This window comes from Leucopleurus acutus (genome assembly GCF_964270905.1).
Source record: "Leucopleurus acutus genome assembly, chromosome: 18".
Classification (NCBI taxonomy): Eukaryota; Metazoa; Chordata; class Mammalia; order Artiodactyla; family Delphinidae; genus Leucopleurus; species Leucopleurus acutus.
The window spans coordinates 13394512-13411395 of NC_139160.1; positions in this window are offsets into that span (position 1 = coordinate 13394512).

Below are 16884 nucleotides of genomic sequence, written 5' to 3' on the forward strand. Positions count from 1 at the left end.
CCCTTGGCCCTGGTAAATCCTTACAGTAGGAAGGCCAAAAAAAATGTGGTCTATTGGCTTATAGTTCTGGCTGAGAACACAATAGGAGGATGACTCTCTTCACTTGACACAGGTGAACAGCCAACATTCAGAAACTGTTCTAAAGTAGATATTAATGTGCAATAAAGAAGACAAACATGTAGTCCAAAACTAAGCACATAAGTCTACCTTACACTGGCCCCATCAAAAGCTTCCGGAGTATAAATTTGATCCTCAAATTCTCTGCAATCTCTATTTCTCAGTTCACCAGATATTGGGGTCACAATTAGTCATCAGGGCTAATGGGCTGCAAAAATAGCTGGATGTGGAACAAAGGAGAGTGTAGGCAAACCAGAAGCTACCAAAACTCTACATATGTCTGTCTCTGCATCTAAGCATGACGGCATTCAGAGAATATTGACTGTTGCTTCGTTAATCTCCTCCATGTCTCTTATGGTCTACACCAATCCATAACTTTACAGGGAAGCATATTCCAGTAAATAAAGCCCCAGACTAACTGATCTGAAGAGTCCAAACCCCCATAGATGTGAACATGCATAGGAGATTTTTTAAAATAAAAAAGTAGATATTTGAACTTTTTTATTCTCTTCACTTTAACTGCCTCCTTCTTAACTAGAAGTTTTATAAGCCTATTTTACAAGATTTTAGAAGACATGAATTACAGTTGTCATGTAATCACTAACAGGATCAGTATCTTAGAAAGATGCTTAGTTTATCTGCAAGGTAATAACCTTATTTGAAAAATGAACAATTTGGAATGGATGATTTCTAAGATTCCATCTTGTGCTTTGCTTCTAATAGTACATGTGAAGTGTTTTTTTTCTTTTCTATGAGATTTTCTCAGACCTTAATTCTTAGTAATAGAAACCTACATTTTTTTCTAAATGTTATTCCATTTAGAAAATCTCTCCCATTATAAACCCAACATAATTCTACTTTTAAAAGCCAGAAATCATGTTCAAATGCAACTTTGATCTGCCTTCACGTTAGATCTGCATAATAGAATAACTGAAAAAAAAGACAGAAATATAGTACATTATTGAACTTCAATTAAATTTCAGAGCTGGAATGTGTACACAGGGAAATAGTCAACCACAGTCTAATGCATTTAAAATTGCAGACATCATTAATGTTGTACATTAACAAAGTACAAATGAACTATTTTATGTCATTAGCTTTTAAAAACCACTTCAGATGCATTTATATTCAAAATCCAAATACATTCATTATTTCAAACAAGAAATTGTGTCTGATTTGTGGCTTATAGTATGAATCAATATGAATATATCCTCTTCATTTCATTTTCATGTTACAAAACATGATGTAATGTACATAAAAACACTTACCATACATTTTAGCATTTTGCCACAACCAAAATAAAAGAACCTATGTGTTGATGGATTTGATTAACTTTTCTGGATTGAAGAGCAGAATATTGACTTAGATCTTCTTGAATTATATTTCTCATTTTAACCAAAAATTTAAAAATAAGCGAGGGTTGAAAATAGAGTTTACTGTTGGTGGGAAGGTAAGTTGGTGCAGCCACTATGGAAAATAGTATGGAGGCCCTCAGAAAACTAAAAATAGAGCTGCCATGTGATCCAGCCATCCCACTCCTGGGCACATATCCAGAGAAAACTCTAATTCGAAAAGATACATGCATCCTAGTGTTCATGGCAGCATGATTTACAATAGCCAAGACATGGAAGCAACCTAAATGTCCTTCAACACATGAATGCATAAAGAAGATGTGGTATATATGAATGATGAAATACTACTCAGCCATAAAAAATGAATGAAATAATGCCATTTGCAGCAACAAGGATGGACTTAGAGATTATCATACTAAGTGAAGTAAGTTAGACAGGGAAAGACAAATACCATATGATATCACTTATGTGTGGAACCTAAAATATGATATAAATGAACTTATTTACAAAACGGAAACAGATTCACAGACATAGACATGGTTACCAAAGAGAAAAGGGGGCAGGGGAGGGATAAATTAAGAGTTGGGGATTAGCAGATACAAACTACTGTATACAAAATAGATAAACAACAGGTCCTACTGTATAGCACAGAGAACTGTATTCAATATCCTGTAATAAATCATAATGGCAAGGAATATTTAATATATATATAATATATACATATTATATATATTATATAAGTATATATATAAAACTGAAACACTTTGCTGTACACCAGAAACTAACACAACATTGTAAATCAACTATACTTCAATAAAAATTTTTTTTAATAGAGTTTATATTGGTTATACTCATTTTTTTCTCATCATTTTATGACGTGGTTCCCAACCTGGTGTCTTTGTTTCTCCAAATTTTCGTTCTAAATTGTGCAAAGGATATGTTAAAAATTCATTTTTCCTTGGCCCTACCTCTGTCATTCCATGTGGTATTTTGTTTAGACAGAACCTGGGACTCTGAACTGTGAACAAGTTCCCCAGATGATTCTGATGCACACACAAAATTGGAAATCGCTGCTCGAATGTTTTCAAACACAGCTGTATTTGATGAATAATGATAAAAGGTACTTTGAAATATATAAATTTCCAGGCCCTGTATCCCTAACAGTCTCTCACCTTATATACTTGATGTGCTTGGGCTCTCATCAGCTCTTTCCTGGGCTGTAATGGAAATATTCCCAATTAGTTATCCTGTTCCCTTTCTCTCCTCTCCCACTGCTCCTTTTGGCTTTATCCTTTATTACCACCAATGTACATTTTTTTCTCAAATATAAGTCTCATCATGTGATACTTTTCAAAATCAAGCCACAAATCTACCTCCCTAGCCTTATGTTTCAACACTAATCTTTAAACAGTCTCTATTCTATTCATACAAAAATTCTCAGTGTTTTTTTTGGTTTGTTTTTATTTTTTAATTTTTTTTATATTGGAGAAGAGTTGATTAACAATGTTGTGTTAGTTTCAGGTGCCCAGCAAAGTGATTCAGTTATACATGTACATGTATCTATTCTTTTTCAAATTCTTTTCCCATTGAGGTTATTACAGAGTACTGAGCAGAGTTCCCTGTGCTATACAGTAGGTCCTTGTTGGCTATCTGTTTTAAATATAGCAGTGTGTACATGTCAAAATTTTCAGTGTTATCTACAAACCGTGTGTTCTGGCCACTTTACGATCAGTGTCACTAATCATTAGTGTTACCTTTGCCTTGAATGTCCATTTTCTCCTTCACTTCCTAACTTACTAATTACACTTACTGTTTTAGAAAGGTTTTAGGTTTACACAAAATTGCTAAGATAGTACAGAGAATTCCTATATACCTTACACCCAGTTTCTCCTATTGTTAAAATCTTACATTAGTATAGCAGATTTGTCACAATTAGTAAACCACCATTAATACATTATTATTAACTAAAGTCTCCACTTTATGCATATTTTCTTAATTTTTATCTAACATCTCTTTTTGTTCCAGAATCCCATCCAGGATACCATGTCTTCTGCTAGTTATCATGTCTTCTTAGGGCTCTTCTGTGGTATCTTGTTTTTTATGAGCTTGCAGCTTTGAAGTGTACTGGTCAGATAATTGGTACCATGTCCTTCAGTAAAGCTTTTTATAGTGTTTTTCTCAAACCAAGATCTGTGGACTAGGTATGCTTATTGCTAGTGGAGTATGGTTGCTCCCAGGTCATCTCAGCTGTCAAAGCAAGGAAATATACATGTATACTGTATTAATTTCCTGCAGCTGTTGTAACAAATTACCATAAACATAGCAGCTTAAAACAATATACATTTACTTTCTCATTGTTCTAGAGGTCAAGCTTCCAAGGTATTGGCAGGATTATTTTCCTTTCCAGAAGTGATAAAATATAATTCATTTTCTTGCCTTCTCCAGATTCGAGAAACTGGCCTCATTTCTTGCCTCATGATCTCCTTACAGCATCAAAGCCAGCAATAGCTGGTCAGTCTTGTTCATAGCACATCGTTTGGACACTGATTCTCTGTTCATTGATAAGGACCCTTGTGATTACATTGGGCCCACGCAGATAATCGAGGATAATCTCCCATAATAAACTATTTTAAGTGAAAATAGAAAGCATTAGAATTGTCAAAATTTGTTTCAAATAAACTAATTTATTATGATGTTGACAAAATAAGCTTTTTGTTAAAATAATTTCAATAAGATGGCTAAATAATAGTGTTGCTTTAGTTATTTAAGGAAATGGACATATCTATAAAAACAAACTTAATATCTTACAAACTGTTGGGGGTACAATAGGCTCAAGGATGTATTGTACAACATGGGAAATAGAGCCAATATTTTGTAATAACTGTAAATGGAAAGTAACCTTTAAAAATTGAATTAAAAAATCACCACAATATACATTTTAAATATCTTATGATTTTGTTTGTCAATTAAACCTCAATAAAGGTGAAAAAAATTTTTTTAAAGATTTAATAAAAATGAGTTGCATAAAGTTAGGTTTGATATATCGTATCCAAACTATTATATGTGGATAAATCAATTAAACAAGGTGGGTTTAGGATTGAAAATAAGAATATAGAAGAGTTTGGCAGGAGGAAAAGACAACAATTCATATATCTCTGATGAGAATCAGATTATCTGGATGCAATTCTTTTTCTTTTTTAATATACATTTATTTATTTATTTTTAGCTGCATTGGGTCTTTGTTGCTATGCGCGGGCTTTCTCTAGTTGCGGCGAGTGGGGGCTACTCTTCATTGCGGTGCGTTGGCCTCTCATTGCGGTGGCCTCTCTTGTTGCGGAGCATGGGCTCTAGGCACACAGGCTTCAGTAGTTGTGGCACACGGGCTCAGTAGTTGTGGCTCGTGGGCTCTAGAGCACAGGCTCAGTAGTTGTGGCACAGGGGCTTAGTTGCTCCACAGCATATGGGATCTTCCCCGACCAGGGCTCGAACCCATGTCCCCTGCATTGGCAGGTGGATTCTTAACCACTGCACCACCAGGGAAATCCTGGACGCAATTCTTTGGAACATAAATCCTGAAAGCTATTAGAGTCACATGAGTTTAATTATGAAAAACAGCACCAGGAGAGCAGCAATTTCTCTGCTTTATAACTAACTATGAATTTCTTGAGTTTTCTCTAAAGGCAATAGGATCTACTTGGATTTCTCAGCACCACGAATTTTTGATTGTTTTATAGTAACACGATCCTAAGCTTTTATGCTTTTATGGAGTAGGAGGCAATACAACACAATCCCTAAACGTTTACACTTTGGAGGTAGGGTTCATATTTAGACTTTATCACCTATCAGCTATAGGAACTTTACAAAATTATTTAACCTTCCTAACAGTCGTCATGTTGTTGTTGTTGGCTTTTTTGGTTTATTTTTGGGGAGCAGAGTGAAGGTTAAATAACATTATACAAGTAGAGTGTTTAGTACATTATAAGTACTCAAAAGATGTTAGCTGTTATTATTAATGACATTATTCCTAGAGTTATGTGTAAAGTAGCAGAAAATTCTCAAGAAGGGTATTTGAAAAAAAGGAATACCAGCGGGTGTAAAATGTGATTTTTCAGAAGAAAGACATGGTCAGAGGAGTTTTTTAAAGGAAACTCCAGTTGACCTTTACTCCAGTGAAAATTCTATTGAAGCTAAAGTATTCATGTTTTCTTCATCCTGATGATCTTCTTTTTACTCAGTAATTAACAAAATCAAAGGGACTTATGGATTTTAAGTTAAAGAAAAGTATGGCAACATTGTCAATTCTAGGTGTTAATTGCCCTCCAAAGCCACCATCCCATGAGTTAACCCCTCCTCTGTCCAATTCAGTAGCCTCTTTATCTATGGCACTGCACTTTGCTGCTTTCTTCCACCTTTGGGTCTACAGATACCCTGGTCTCTGGCCTGTAACACTTATTTCTCTCCCTTTGTGCCCCTCCCCCCACCTTAGCATGACTGAAGCCTATCAACTAGATCTTACTCCCTCCAAAGAGCCTGCCGAGAGGATGTACCATACTCGTGAGTGCCCAGCAGCGTTTAGTACTTCCGTAGATGACCTGTTTTATAATCGCCAGTTCACTTGCCAGTTGGACCCTCTAAACGAGTGATTTTTCAATTCTAGCACTATTGACACTTTGGGCTGGATGATTCTTACTTGGGGGGTGGGGTTAGGGAGGGAACTCACCTGTGCATTGTAGGACATTCAGCAGCCTCTAACTGCTAGATACTGGCAGCAATAACCTTCATCCCCAGTTCTGACATCCAGATATGTCTCCAGACATGACCAAATGTCCTTGGGGAGAAAAACTGCCCCGATTGGGAATCACGGCTCTGGACAAGTGGATCTCAATCTTCATTGCTAATTAGAATTTCCTGAGTAATTAAATAAAATCTATATATGTATCTCACTCAAGAGATTCTGTTTGAATTGGCTTGGTTTGAGATGAAACCAAACCAGGATTCAGAATAAAGAATAAGAAAAAAAGAAAAAAAAAAAGAAAAAGCTTGACACTTAGCTTGTTTTAAGTCACAAAAGCAAGGGCTCTAATTTTATTTATGGAATATTACTATAACATAATAAAACCTGACACTTCTTTTGGCAATTATGGGATATTTTGATGATGAAATGAGTAAATGAATGAATTCAGCTACTTGTTGTTAACTATTTCACAGACATGGTTCTACATTTTATTGTAGTGTTCTGTTCATTGACCTCTATATTATCCATTCTTTGCAGGAATTTGTCTCTGTATATTCTTGTGTAGTACTTGGTATATATTTGAGAATTAGTATGTATTTTGGAAAGGACGCGGTAATGAATGAATGAATAACTGAAGGATCATAGCATTTTGCACTTGCCTTGTTCCTATTGTGACAGAGACTGATGGTTGCACTTTGTTATTATCATTAGAAGTTTACCAATTCAATGTCTAGTCTCTTTTTTATTTTCAAGCAAAAAATTCATATTTTATCAAGGAAGGAGTGCTCCAGCCCAAAGACTAAACTTCCCAGCCTTTGCAATGGGGTTTCTGGAGAAGCTCATTACAAAGGGGAAGAAAAATGACATAGATCTCTTTCTATCTCCCCTCTCCTCATTTTCTTGTTCCCTAATACATATGGCTGGGGCTCCAGATGCTCTCTTGGACAACAAGATGACTTTAGAATGAAAGTCATTCCTCAAGAAGCAAAAAACATAAAAATCATACGCTGTCATGTCAGCCCTGGACTGTGCAGCTTTGTACTTTGATATTTAATTGAGAGAAAAATAAAACCCAGTCTTGTTTCTGATCTTTGTTATCAGCAGCTTGACGCAATTCTTAAGGACTATAATAGTCACTGTAACACACTGTGTTAGAAAAACCTGTTTTCTTGATCTCTCCCTTCTTTTGTATGTACTTTGCATGGGAAGAGGGCATATATTTTAATTCTGTCTTGTTTTATCATAATGCTTATGGGGATGGATGTATCATCTTATGGTTGGGCATACGCATCTTGATCTGACTTCTTACCTTAAACTAGTGTGTTCCTTCATGAAAGACAAGTTTAGAATCTTCTTTCAGAATTCCAGAATGTGCCTTCAATACGTGCCTAAATGCACTTCACAATGTTCACTTGCCTTTAATGGGAATTTTCTTGCTGTGAACTTGCTGTCCATGTAAGAATGCTTCCTTTCAGAGCTTGCATTAAGGATTGTAAGCTGCACATATAAAAATGACTGGCAAGCCTGCTGTTAAGTCGTTGCTTTTAGAAAAATAAATCTTTTGATTCCAGCAAGATTCAGCTATCAAAATTCACCCAAATGGAATGGAAATTGCCCTCTCAACTAATTATACACTTCAAAATGTTCACTTAAGGCTAATTGTCTATTGATAATTAGCCTCACGGTCTACCGTCTTTAAGATGTGAGGCAGTGACTGTGCAGCATTCTGTTGAATACTTGAATTGAGAAACTGTGAAAATATTGTTAAGCTTTTGCTGAGAGAACTCTGAAATATAGGCCTCAGATTCTCCCCCAATTGCTTAAAAATGTGGACTTATAAACATGATCCCTCTTTTCCTCTTAGCTCCCCCAAATATAAAGGTAATAAGATGCTTTGCCAATTTATTTTCTTGTAAAACTTAGTTTTCAACAACTGAAAAGATAATTTTTACAGTGCACAGTAGTACAGTGGGTTTCATAATAGGCATGGCTATATAGTATATTTCGTAGATATGGAACAGTACCCTAAAACAATGGGATGTCCTTGAGTGATTTTTTTGGGGAAGTAAAATGATCAGACTTAACTTTAGAGAAAGATATGCTGTCTGTGCTCTGTAGAAAGAAATTAGGTGACGCGAGGAGGAAAGCAAAACCACAAAACACAAGTTCATTTATAAGGCTGCATTCAAAATCCCGATGAGAGAAGAAGGAATTGTGGCCTAGACTAGAATGGTTGTAGTGAAGACAGAAAATGAAAGAGATATTGAGTAAGCCATGAGTTTCATTGGGTTTAGGGGTGAGGGAGATGGGTAATAAAAAATTTAGCCAGTGATAACTCTTGAACTCCATCTTGAGCAGCTGACTAGTTCTCCTGAGACAGGGAACCTTGACAGAAAAGTTGGTTTGAGGGTAGGGGAGGTAATGGATTTCGGTTTGTAGAAGCAAGTGGTTATCTACTAAAGATCTGTTCTTTCTTTCCTTAGTAGCTGAACCCCAGTTCTTAGCTGAGCATCTTGTCTCTTGGAAGAAAAACTAGATACTTTCATTTTACCTGGGGCGGAGGGGTCATGTGACTAGATTTTGGCCAATGAGATGGATGACATTATGTGTTGGACTTCTAGTAGGGCTATGTACTTGAAAGGAGCCAGCTTTATCCTGTCCCGCTGTCTTAAATGAGGCCATTGTGAATACAGTTCCAGCCAGGGCTAGTGAGGTAGACAAGGGAGAAGAAGCCTGGATCCCTGGTATGTCTAGAGTTTCCATGCCAGTTTTGGACTATGTACCTTTAGATCTGCTTTTCATAACAGAGAATTAAATGTTTATCTGTTTTAGATATTGCTACTTTGAGTTTTCTTTTATATGAATTTAAAATGGATCCTAACTAATAAAGTACATGATTCAAAATATAATGACCTTGGCCCTGGATTTGGAGAGATAACATTGTTTCCAAAAACAATACAATGTAAAGAAAATTCAATCTTTAATTTAGGGAGAAGCGTAATTTAGTAACGTCCAGGAAAACATGTAAATGTCTCTTATACCCAGATTTCTGCCACTCACAATATCCTTCAACAAAGTAGTTGCCACTACCCCCAAATCTCTCTCAAACTCACTGTTGATATCCGAACAAAATTTTCTCCCAAAATGGGTATGTTGACTTTTGTCTCATGTCTCTACCACCCCAGATTCTATATCAGTCCATGTTCTCTGGTTAGATTCTCTGTTACCCAATATAAAATAATCTTAACCCAAATTTGGTTCTTTCTGGTTATTGTTCTCTTTTCTTTATTTAAATTAGACTAAAAGAAGTCCTAAGATAAAAGCAGGCTGATTCGGATTCTTTTTCGGGAACTACAAAAGGGAAAAAGAGGCATGAACAGAATATGCTTACATTAATTTTTTCACACTTTATCCAGACAGGCTGAGAGTGGGTATTTTTGAGACATGTAAGTAAAATGTTTAATGGACGCTTCTATATTGGAGTCCGAAGCTCGGAGTGGAAGTTTTGGGTGGATATATGAATTTGGGATTTGTTAGCATATACACAGTAATTGAAACTCTGGTTATTGATGAGGTTTCCTAAGTTGGGAATGTAGAGTTAAAAAATAAAAGTGCCTAGGACCTGAAGCTGAGAATGTTCTTCATTTAGCTCCTGGGCAGAGGAGAGTGAGCTGGCAAAGGAGCAGAGAAAATAGAGACTGAAAGAAATCCAGGAGACTCTCGTTTCTAGACACATAATTGCTACAAACTAGTTTCGACTTACACATGAGTGTTTCAAGAAATGGTTTACACTGGCTATCTTGCTAGACTGGAAGTTCAAGTATATGAAACTGTGAATTTTCCAAGAGCAACACAATGAGATACACCTCACAGTAAATGTATATGAATAATGATTAACTTATGTTGGTGCCATGGGCAGAATGCTGCATTGGAATTGACAGATTTCATTTCACTGTCTGAAAGAGCAGGTGACTCAAGTCAGTCACATACTGCAATGCATGTTTGTTGATCCAGTTAAGCCTCTTTCCTGACTGAAAAGCAAATAGTCTAGGCACAGTTCTGAAGGGCTAGGTACAGAAGGTGAAGCTAACATCTCAAAAGAGCTGCATATGCAACTCTAAGTTTTACTTAGAGGCTAAAATTCAACCATAACATTGTCCTGCTTTGGAAAAGTGTATCAGAGTCATTTTGATAGTCTTGTACCATTAAATACATTTGGGAGATAGCCTTTCATATACTGACTTTATTTTGCCAATGGTTTGCCTACAGTAGGCACTTAAAAAGGAAACTCTTGATAACGGAAAGCTTAATTTTTGTTTTGTTTTTCACATAAAAGAATGTGCAGCAAAATATTCGAATTATTTTTACTTCCTACTTGTTTAGATTCTAAGTAAATGAAAGGTTTTCTACCAAAATCTGAGAAAATCAGTCATTTCCATCTGTTTAAGTTCATCATCTAACTGTCTTCTTCCTAAGAGATTAGAAATATGACTAAGACATAAAACATCTAGATATTCAGATATACCTCTTGGCAAATTATTCTGTCCTCCTATTTTTAATGCTTGTAATTTTCAATGAGAAACTGCAACCTATACTTACTCATTTTCTAATTGTTAACTAAATTGTTAAATATTTATTAATCAGTACACTTTGATTAGGAAACACACTCAATTTTCTTATAAAATAGAAACTGGAAGAGTAGCATGTTTTTTCTTTCCTTCTTACACAGAAGTTACTACCCCGAATCAATACTTTTTGTTTGCATTTGAGCACTTTATCGTCATTTTGTTTGATGCATGAATTCCTTCGTTTCAAGAAGCTATTTTAACGCTTCTTTGCACCATAAATTTATTTAGATTAATTTTTTTAAAAGGGCTACATTTTAAGGACTAACCTTAACTGGAATTTTAACCTTCTGAATTATATATGTTTTCAGTGAATATTATCTATTTTAATGATGTACTCTTCCATCTGTTCTCAAATAGTAACCTTCATTTATGACTAGAAATGCAGAATCAGAAAAAAATGTCCTTTTTCCCATTCTATAGTGCATTATTATTTTATCTGAGATAAAATTTCAAGAATTGAAAAATAAAAATCTCTCTCTCCTAACGCAATAGTATATTATGCGGAAAACATATATTTATTCAAAATTGATTGGAAAAACAACTTCTGAAACACTATTCATAGCATATGTCTCTTTTCCCCCTCAGATGCCCATTTCAGAAGGAATAATCAGAGAAAAGAAGCAAAGTCTAAGATCCTGATTTTCTAAATGGCAATTTTAGCTCTGCTACTTATTAGTTGGGTGACCTTGGGTAAAATATTTCATTTTTCATGCGTCAGATTCATCATCTGTAAAGTGGGGAATATGATAGGACCTGATTCATTAGTTTTGATGCTTAAATGAATTAATAACTGTAAGCAATAAGAATGCTTTCTGACACAGAAAATGCTAAAATAATGTTTTTTATTTTAAATAAAATGTACCGTCAGTTATTTCCAAACACTTGCCTTCAGATAGGCTTTTGTCCATTTTGAAGTTTACATATACATATCTATATATCTTTATTTCTATCTCTACATCCACATCCATATCTATATCTGTGTCTGTATCTATATCTATATCTATATATCTATAGCTATATCACTAAAGATCCCATCCAAGAGTAAAGGCCAAACCATAGGACTAAGTTCAAAAACAAAACAGATATGCCTTAACAGCAAATGAATCCAAGTCTGACAGGACCAGAGTTATCCACCAGCCATTTATCTGCTGAAAGAAAATTTAGCACCCTTTAAAGGAATTTAATGTCATCTAGATGCCTTACAACCATCATATGCAGTGTCCAGCTTGGAATACAAAATGACCAAATGTGCAAAGGAAAACAAATATGTAACCCATGGTCAGAAGGAAAAGAAGTACATAGTACTCAACCCTTGAATACTTAGATATTGGAATTAGCACCAGAAAAATATAAAACATAAAGCTGCTAATATGGATATTTTCACAGACTTAAACATATAGTAATAACATATGATAATATATGAAGAGATGAAAAAGAAAAACATGAAAATATGAGAAATAAAAATGTAATATATAATATATAATGCTTTTGTGCAGGAAGTGTGGTCCTGGGTTCCCCTAAATTAAAAAGCCCACGCAGATATTGGGGACCCCTACACAAATTGCTCAAAGTATGCACACATTTTCAAATAAATGCTATCAAATTTTATTCCAAATAAATTGTACAAATTTTTATTCCTCTAGACAGTAGATGAAGTATACTTTTCCCAGTAAGCACTGAAAATTAACAATTTTTATAATCAATTTTTGCCTATGTAACAAATATAAAAATTATCATTGTATATTCTAATTTGGATTTCCCTGATGACTTATGAATATTATCATCTTTACATTTATTTTAAAATATTGAGTTTCCTAATAATAAATTTAACGTATTTCTATATTTATTTGGGTTTTTTCTTTTCTTTTCTTTTCTTTTGCGTTACGCGGGCCCCTCACTGTTGCGGCCTCTCCCATTGCGGAACACAGGCTCCGGACGCGCAGGCTCAGCGGCCATGGCTCACGGGCCCAGCCGCTCCGCGGCACGCGGGATCTTCCCAGACCGGGACACGAACCCGCGTCCCCTGCATCAGCAGGCGGACTCTCAACCACTGCGCCACCAGGGAAGCCCTGGTTTTTTTCTTTTTTTCTTAGAGATTAGTTTTATTCTGAGGATGTTAATTTCTTATTTAATTTAATGGTGTGAAATTTTTAAAAATCGATTTGATTCTTGGTCATCTCATCTGATATATTTTCTACCCATCTTTAGTTTTGTGTGATCTTAAAACTTGAGAGTGTGCATTGTATTTTTTTGAAAAATGTGTTTACATGATATAGTGTAGGAGCAAGAAATTTCTGACAGTTCAGAATGGTCAGGGGATTAATATGCATACAGAATTAGACCAACTATAAATCCACCACTTGGACTAACATTTCTAAATTGTCCAGTTGAGTGTCATGAAACGTTATTGAATATCTTCTTGCTAAGTTAAGAATACAGCACTGCTGTACCATTAGGTTGATTAGAACCTCTATCACTGAAGGAAGTGAAGCCCTTTTATTAGCCATATTTATATTTATTATCTCACTTAAGTGTTATAAACTTTGTGCCATCATCCTACTTTTATTGTCTATATTCATTCAACGGTATTTGTGGAACAACTGCCTTCTTCTGGGCAGTAGAGGAGTGCTAAGTGCTAGACATGTAGCAGTGAACAAAGCAGGTGGTCTATCTTATGGGACTTACATTCTATAGGATAAGTCTGGCAAAAAACATCAAAATGAAGAAATATACAGTAGTTCCGACAGGTATAAGTGCTATGAAGAATGATAAAGCAGAGAGAGAGCTGAAGAGATGTGTGTACTGCTGCACATAGAGGGGCCAGGAAGGGTCACTGAGAAGGTGAGTTTTGAACAGAGGCCTGAAAGCAGTGAGGAGTGAGTCTTCAGGGAAAGGTGTTTGCAGGAGTAAGGGTGGAATGCGCCAAGGCATGAAAGCAAGGTCATGGATCAATGTGGTAGTTGGGAAGCAGCACAACAAATCAAGAGAGGGGGTACTAGGACATAGACACGTGGTGCTCTAGAGTCATGGTAAGGATTCGGGCTCGTACTCCAAGTGATGTGGGCAGCACAGCAAGATTCTGAGAAACGAAGTGACATAACTTAACTTATGTTTTAAAAAGACTGCTCTGCTGTTTTTGTGAAGAGAGTCTGGAAGAAGAAGAGGGAAAGAAGGAGGAAGACATTTAGGAGACTATGAAAACAATCCAGGCAAAAGATACCCAGGGCTCAGAGTAACTGAATAATTCTAATATTTTAAAATAAGAAAGCATGGATTTCAGAGGTTGGTTGATTTCATGGATGGTAATTTTCTATTGCATACTGTGTGAATTTGAGAACTCTAGAACCTCACTGTGTGATCATGAGCAACTTAATTTGCTTCTCTGCTTTCGTTTCTTCATGTACAAATGGGGTTATTGTGAAGAATAAAAATTTATTTATATAAAGTGCTTACAGTAGTGCCTGAAACACAGACAGTGCTATGTAAATGTTAGCTTTTATTATTGTGCTTATTTCAGGCAAAACTGACAACAAAATTTCTAGAGAAATCTTTATGGCCAAGTCGAATGGCTATTAATCTGTTACATTCCCATATAAATAATATTTTCAGACAAACACAAATGAACAAAAACCCTTCCAATTAGATACAAGTCAATGGTTCTCAATTAGGGGCAATTTTTCCCATCAAGGGACATTTACCAATATCTGGAGACATTTTTGTTGTCATTTATAGGGATGGGGGAGAGGAGCTACTGATACAGAGTGGATGAAGTGTTAGGATACTAGTAAACTAAACATCCTAAAATGCACAGGACAGTCCTCCACAACAAAGAATTATCAAGTCTAAAATATCAGTAGTGCCATAGTTGAGTAAACCTGGTGTAAATTCTAGAAACAGATTAGCACTAGTATTGAAACTTTTATGTGTGCTTAAAAGGACTTCAGCTGGAAAGTTTTCATACTGTTTTATACTTTTCTACTTTTCTCAATGTGACAGTCGCAAATACATCTCTCTCTTCCTTTCCTTTCTTAATTCTTTTCATCCCTGCAAAGTTTATCACTAAATCACCATAGTTTTTAAGATCACAAAGATTTCCTGTTTTTGATACTTAAATCTCGCACCACAGTTAAAGCTCTTGGAGCTTGAGTTATAGCTACTTGCAGCCTTTTTCATGTCATATAAATATGTCCCAATCTTTCTGATAAAATTTGAAATTTGTTATTGGATTTGTTTTTAAAATGCATAAAATATTTTAACTGACTGTATCATATAATTCATTTTATTTTGTATGACCCTTTTCTTCATAAGAAACCTCATTGGATTATCCAGCTGAATTTACAGGAGAATAGATGTAAGCCTTGAACAGTATCAAACAAGTACCTTAAACAAAATTAAAATCTGAAATGCACACGAGGCTGCCTGGCCAGCCCTGCTGTCACTCAAAGTTGCCATCTCCTGAAAATACATGAAAAAGAATTAGAAACCTCTTCCTGGGAGGCTTTAATCATCTCACTTTTTTGTCTTATTTATAGTGATATATTTTTTAAGACTATCATACTTCTCAAATTATTGGCAGACATTAGTTACTTTTTGCTGTCATCTGTGTGTTATCACACAGGTTACAGGCAATCTGAGAACACTAGGGTCTAGGAAATTCCTTACTTCCTATTTAGATAGAGACTTTCAATTTGATCTTCTTTTACTGCTTAAAAGAGGAGTATTTCTAACATAAAACTATGAGACAATCCAGGTGGGTTGATTTTACTCTGTGTGTGTGCGTGTTTCTTTTCTTTCTTTCTTTTTGCCTTTTTCTAGTGCCTTTTTTAAGAGCTTCAAGGACAAATGGCTTTCGGCAGTGGGGTGGCGCCGGCTCTTACGCTTGGCAAGAGCCGATGGCACACCTTTGTTCTTCTCTTTACATTCAGTGATTTCCAATTGATAGCTTATAACTGACTGTGTTGGGAGAATTCACAGCATTGACATTGGCAAGTACTACAGAGCAGGGCTTCCTCCTCCAGAATGAGAGCTGCTAGCTTTAGTATCCTCCTAGGAGTCCAACTTGTTCTTGTTTTGTTAGAGACTTGCAGAAGGGCTACACAAGCTTTCCCAGTGGTTTCAGTGCAAGAGTGTCTGGGAACATTATTGTCAAGCTGAGAGAATTAGTTTTAAAATGGGTCCTCCTACTTTACAGGAGAAACATATTTCTTCCAGTTTATGAGATCCACTGTGATTTCTTGGTCAATGAAGGTGAATTAAGCAATTGCTTTTTAGTTCCTCCCATCACCGAGTTACTGCTAATTTTTTCCAGTACTAAACAGTATTTATGTCTTCCTTGCTGGGTGCCTTTTATTATCCAGGTACTTCTGGCAGATAGAGATCCACAGATATATCGTGGAGTAAATATTGTATTTTCTCATTTTGCTTGTTTTGGAGCTTCTGAAAAATAATGATGGTGTGATTTTGTCACTGCTTTCAGCATTTACTGACGTTACTGGGCTGCACATTTGAATTTGGAGTTACTGAATTTTCAATAATTATATGATAGTATTTAAGTCTGCAGACTTCAAAAACAAAGATTTGAAGTTTTATGTCATATCTGCCGTAGAAAGTATCTCTGAAAGTATCTTTCCTTTGGGTTTCTGCTCAAAGCTCTTTTCATCCGTTCTATCAGCTAGACTATAATTTTTGGTAGATGCTTTCATTCAAGGGTATATGTATTTTGCCAGCACACTTGGTGGGGAGAGGGATATTTCATAAACACAGCAACTAATATTCCAGATACATGTCTTATAGATGCAGCATGTATGTGAAACCACTTAGGACTCATCTGTTACAAGCTATATAAGACTGTTTAGGACTCATGTATCAGTTAGCCTGGTGGCCATCTATAGATTATCGAACTCTGGTGCTGTTCCCACATCCCACAACTTTATGTTGCTTTCATTAGGAAAATATTTTGGGTTTTCAGATGTTAGTGAAATGCATTTGTTTATGCATAAATCGCATTAAAAAATACAGGACATCAAAACCAATCACACAACACTTCCCCAAG